This window comes from Schistocerca gregaria, chromosome 1, assembly GCF_023897955.1.
Source record: "Schistocerca gregaria isolate iqSchGreg1 chromosome 1, iqSchGreg1.2, whole genome shotgun sequence".
NCBI lineage: Eukaryota > Metazoa > Arthropoda > Insecta > Orthoptera > Acrididae > Schistocerca > Schistocerca gregaria.
In genome coordinates this window covers 700,638,054-700,644,223 of record NC_064920.1, presented here as the reverse complement: position 1 = coordinate 700,644,223, position 6,170 = coordinate 700,638,054, and the positions used below count along the sequence as shown (strand labels likewise).

The 6,170-nt window shown below is 43.8% G+C and overlaps 1 pseudogene; it reads right to left on the bottom strand.

Annotated features, from left to right (window-relative positions):
• Window positions 1-212: 212 nt before the first annotated feature.
• LOC126288501 (5S ribosomal RNA) lies at window positions 213-330 on the bottom strand (annotated as a pseudogene).
• Between the last annotated feature and the right edge of the window lie 5,840 nt (window positions 331-6,170).

Sequence of the window (6,170 nt, the reverse complement as noted above, 5' to 3'; positions counted from 1 at the left end):
CATCTCCGTCCGGACAGGCCTTGGAAGACTCGACGGTACCGACTGATCGCCATGTCATCCTCAACCCACAGGCGTCACTGGATGCGTATATGGAGGGGTATGTGGTCAGTTCACCGTTCTCCCGACCGTATGTCAGTTTACCAGACCGGAGCCACTACTTCTCAATCAAATAGTTCCTCGGTTTGCCTCACAAGGGCTTAGTGCATCCCGCTTGCCAACAGCGCTCGGCAGACCGGATGGTCACCCATCTTAGTGCTAGATCAGCCCTACAGCGCTTAACTTCGGTGGTCTGAAGGGAACCGGTGTTACCGCTGCGGCAAGGCCGTTGGCTGGGAGATCCGAATGGGGGACTGTTTTTCCTCCAGAATATTTTGCCGAAGAGGGTTCCATCATCATTTAACTGTACAGCAGAGCTGAATGCTCTCAGGAAAAATTACGGCTGATGTTTCCCGTTGCCCTCAGCTGTTAGAAGTAGCAATACGACAAAGCCGTTTTATTTGATGTTACAAGGCAAGATCAGTCAATCATCCAGACTGTTGCCTCTGTAGTACTGAAAAGACTGCTGCCCCTGTTCAAGAACCACACGTTTGTCTGGCCTCTTAACAGATACTCCTCTGTTGTGGTTGAACCTACAGTACGGCTGTCTGTATTGCTGAGGTACGCAGGCCACTCTACCGATGCCAATGTCCGAGATTCATTGGGGAGAGGTGATTCTTCCTCATAAGGGTACTCATTAGTTACCCTCTCCTCTCTCCAATTTCTACAAACATGAACACCGACCAACATGTTGTTTCACCCCTAATTACCATCCCTCCTACTCTCCTCGATTCGAGCCAACATATCCCCCTCACACCTACCTCACACTCATACTTTCTACTCACTTTACCGATTAAACTTTAACACCTCCCCTAACTGACCGAAAAATTTGGCCAAAGATCTACCCACCCTTTTTGAATACTATTCTCCCTCTCTCTGTAAGGGTTACTCTTCCACTACATTTATCCTTCCTTTGCCAAGAATTTCTTTAGGGGTGGTGCTCCCCAACATTTCAGTCCCACTTTGTTTCTAACACTCTTCCTCACCTACTGGCTACTTCTTGTACCCAAGACCAATACAGTGCCACATTTTTTATGACGACTGTCGTGAATTTTCTGTGTTTTGAAACACAACAATACTTTACTTAAAATCTGAAGTACACAACCACCCACAGCAGCAATCATACGAATATATTACGGTTTCTAATCTGTTTAGGTCTTTGTACTAACTGAGCTTCCCTCTGATGTTTCAGAATTCAACAGTTATGAAAAGTGGTTTTTGTCGACTTGTTCTTCTAGTTAAAAACCTAATGCAGCATTTCTGTATTTGTGTTATCAGTAATAAAATGTAGTGCTTCATTATTAGTAACATTTGGAACAAAACAACTTTCTTTTTGCATTTTTTGGAGAAAAATAATGTTTTTGAGACCATGACTATGTACAAAATATGCTGTATTCCTTGCAAAGAAAAAATCAGCAGCCAGTCACTGTTAATTATGATATTTATTTTCGCATAGAGCCCTTACTGGTTTTGAACCGACAGGTTCAATATCAGAGCGCTCTTCACGTTTATATTGAATTTATACTTGTTAACATAAGTTGTTGAAAAAAAAGGCCAACAGCTAATGTCAACAAAAACAAATATAATACAATGTTTTAGCAGACCTTAAGGAGGAGGTATATAAAGTAACGTAACATATTAATTACTCAGTGGAAATGAATATTGCCATACGTCTTCCAGTAGTGCACAGAAAGCTGGAGATTAGATTTAGTGAGGTCAGAGAGACCGTAGTGCCAAATGGAGCTGGCCCTCCAACATCAAGCGGTTGAAGGAACAGGAAAAAACAGAATGTGTCAAGCAGGGAGCAGTTACGGTGCACTGTGGCGGTGTTCTCCACTACAAAATGGTACGGAGACAACATTTGGATGACTTCATACGGGGTAGAATGTTCGGGAACCTGGAAGGAAGACGAAGTGTGAGAAGCGTGCCCAGGAGTTTGGTATTTCTCACAGATTTGTTTTACGTGCTTGTGGTAGCATTCCGAACCACAGGCACTGCTGCCTGACGGAGAAGAGGGGGTCGACTACAGCAGCAAATGACCGCTGTATGGTGCAGCAGGCATGAAGGAATCCATATCAAACAGAGAGTATAATTACAACCACATTTAACAGGACTGCAAGACATGCAATCTCACGCTGCACAGAGACACGGCGATTGTATGGAAGGTGGCTTCTTTACGCAACGACCAGTACGATGCGATCCGTTCATACCAGCAAGTCGGAGGCACCGTTTGCGATGGTTCAAAATGGTTCAAATGGCTCTGAGCACTATGGGACTTAACTTCTGAGGTCATCAGTCCCCTAGAACTTAGAATTACTTAAACCTAACTAACCTAAGGACGTCACACACATCCATGCCCGTGGCAGGATTCGAACCTGCGACCATAGTCGTTGCGTGGTTCCAGACTGTAGCGCCCAGAACGTTTGCGATGGTGCCAGGAGCAGAAGGCTCGGACCAAAGAAGATTGAGGTCAAGTGCTTTTTTCGGACAAGACCAGACTCAGTCTGATATGAGTAGTGATGCTGGATGTACACTCATATGACGAGAGGTGGGAACACGTAATGTGCATAGGAGTATTGTCGAACGTAATCGTTTTAGTGGTCCAGGCAATATGGTGTGGAAGGCATATTGCTGAAAGGGCACACTGACTTCCAAATCTTTGAACACACTCAAAGGTCAGAGTTACTGCGGCACTGTATTCCTCCACTGTATGTCTCTTTTCAGGAGAGCATTCGGTCCTGATTTCATTTTTATGTATGACAGTGCACGACCACAACGAACAGCACAAATGGGAGCTCTTGGAACGAGAGGATATTCGGCAAATAGACCGGCGTGCCAGTTCCCCCGACTCAAATCCCATCGAACACATGTGGGATGCTGCAGGGAGGCGTATCGCAGCGCATCCGCGTGCACCGACGACCATCCAGCAGTTATGTACCGCGCTGGTGAAGCAATTAAATGCCCTACCACAAGAGCTCCATAACGAATTGTGTCCACCATGGGAGCACATTGCAGAACACGCACTGGAGGCCGCGATGATCACTCACCTTGTAAAGAACCAAAGAAACATGTCCTGCCGTTTTTAATGCCCAGGGGGTGATCATTAAGTCAATATGACTTCAGTGTAATTATAATCTTTGAATAAAAGTGACATTCCTGTTCGTCTCATTGTGTATATCTTACTGTTACCTTCTGTACTACTTTGTAGCATATCTTTATGTATCTGGCCCAACTTTCAGTCATTCACCACGTGAAAGTTACCTTCGTCCTTAAGTTTCTCACTCAATTTTAGAAACGCATCAATTCGACACCGGTAAAGGCGTTTCTTGTGTAAATAAAGCACATTATCAAGAGAGGCTAGTTGCTGTTTTTTTCTTTGCACGAATCAACTTCTAAAAACTTTATTAGGACTTAGAACCAGCCAGTTCCTGGTATGCCACATAAAACGCTAGAGTAGAAAATTCATAAACAACAGAGTTTTAGAAGAAAAGGCATCTTCTGTTCTATGGTTAGCTACCTGTCACTCCCACCTAAATGAAACACAGCTGATTTGGAAAAAAACTGAACTACAAATTTCGGAAATAATATCAACAATAATTTGTTAGAAGTTTGAAGAGACTGGTACAGAGAGGCACAAAAAACTTATTATAGAGCACTGGGAGACAGCGTGACCACGCGTTGAACATAAAGGAACTAAAATATTGGCGCTGTTTCACTATAACGGAGCAGTCACTTTTGCACGTAATAATGTTACGTTTTGTGTCTCCTTTAATGATAGGAAATTGTTTCCTGCATAAAATATTATCTTACTTATAGAGAGACTCCAAAACCCAGTTCTTACGTTTGCACCTCTCCCTCCAATAGTCGTGTATATTCCCTGGATTTGACGATTTTCTTTTTAGTTTCATCTTGACATTTTGTGGTTTCTGCCACTCCTCCTCTTTTCGAAGTGGCCCTGAGTTTCTTCACACCAAAGGATATGTTGTTTTTCTTCGTATGTATTCAATTAAAGTAGGCTGTTATAATCTTTTACTGATGTTCCGCTGTGACTTTGTATCTTCACTGTTCATGTCACTATTCTGACACAACTTGTTGAACAGAGTGTGGTTAGCCATAACCTGTTTTTGGGTCATTCGCTTCAGCAAAATATGGTACGCTGCACAACGGTTTCTGGCTTTGGTGTAGGTTTTCTTCCTCTTGCAGTATGATATATAGACTCATTGAAATGCTTCATTCTTATAGTTTTTCAGCGCATGTGTGAGTTCACCATAACATGAAGTACCTGATTTGTCTGTTTTGCAGTATTTTGCCATGTGACCCACATCGTAAAAGTTATAATGTTTTGAACCAACCATATGTCCTACGTAGAACATTTTCGATTTAAAAATCTCATCATGGCGGTGTATGTCTCCCACATTTCGTATAGAGCTGTTTTCGTACCTGTTTTGAAAATATGACTAAATTCCCTTTTTAATTCTGTCAGACTTCGTTCATACAAGGACTCTAACAGTTCTTCCACGTACGTAAGATCCGAAATGACGTTGGGAGTTATCAGAAGTTTCTTTCTGGGTGGGTCATATTTCTGAGTGTCTTTCACAATAGCGCAACAGAAGAATCTACTTTCTGCCTGCCTCGGTGTCTGCCTCTGCCCACGATGAGGATATTTCTTGATTCTCTTCTCTTATAGGTTAATTGCCCATGTCAGTCTCTGCTCCGTCACCTCAATGTCTTTCTTAACATGATGAGTAAATCTGAACAGTCTGGTTTGAGTATTTTTTGTACTTCACCCAGTAGAGAACGATTGTTCTTCTAGAGTTAGGGATGTTGTACTGGCTCAGAATTCATGTTCCATCCTGCCCAATTCAGACTTAACCTTTCCTTTTTCTAACTACTTTCAGTTACTCTTCCCACAAATGAAACGTTTACTCCTTCTCATTGGGTCACTTTTTTTTCTGCAGGTCATACACTTGGCAGCGCGGGATTAGCCGAGCGGTCTAGGGTGCTGCAGCCATGGACTGTGCGACTCGTCCCGGCGGAGGTTCGAGTCCTCCCTCGGGCATGGGTGTGTGTGTGTGTTTGTCCTTAGGATAATTTAGGTTAAGTAGTGTGTAAGCTTAGGGAACGATGACCTTAGGAGTTAAGTCCCATAAGATTTCACACACATTTGAACATATGTCATACACTTGTTTACAACTACTTTTCTCGTATTGACTAGTTCCTCCTCAGCGACACGCATTAGACAGTGAGCCGGCGCTCCATGCCGCAGGTATGACAGCTACATTGCCCATTTCGCCTGCCACCCGCTGCTACGCCCGTGTAGCTTGTTCGCTGCAGCCAGCAGCGTGCCAGGCGGCTGGTGAGCCTCAGCTGTCGGCGCGGCGCCTCTGCTTGCGCAGCTGTGACGCAGGCCGCCGATGCAGTCGCGCAGCTCAACGCGTTCTCGGCTGCGAGCAGCCGTCCGCGGTTCACTTGTTATTACGAAACAGTTAGCAGAGGAGGTCCTAAAGATCTGTAGCACATGTCCTACGTACTCCTTTGTCTTACTTGCGTTTATCACGTGTCTTCCGACATATTACACGGAAGCTGAATGTCTGTCGAAAATTCGCCTGTACTCAGACAAAACCTTTTTATTAGGAATGTGAGCTTAATTTTCTAAACATACATGTAGCAAAACAATTGGTACACCCTTTTAGACGTTTCAAATTCACTCAAGATTTATTGTTGCAATGGTGCATATGAAGCCATGAAATGATTACATTTACAGATTGTAAGGTGTCAGGCAAATCCAACACCTTCCATGAAAACCCTGACATGATAAGCAAATCCAGTAGTGTGTCACATAGCTCAGAATAAATCGTGACATTAAATTAACCAAAGTAATACGAGTAACGAGTGAGCAAATGGAATACCACAGACTAACACAAGAATGCCTAAATGCATGTCATACCTTCCCACCATGAGACAGACGCAGGGGAGAAACGAGAACAGAAGCCGAGAGCAGAACAGTGTTAAGTTAGAAGGCGCTACGATAAGGGACGGACTGGACACCCACATTGCCAGCTAACCACTAGGAC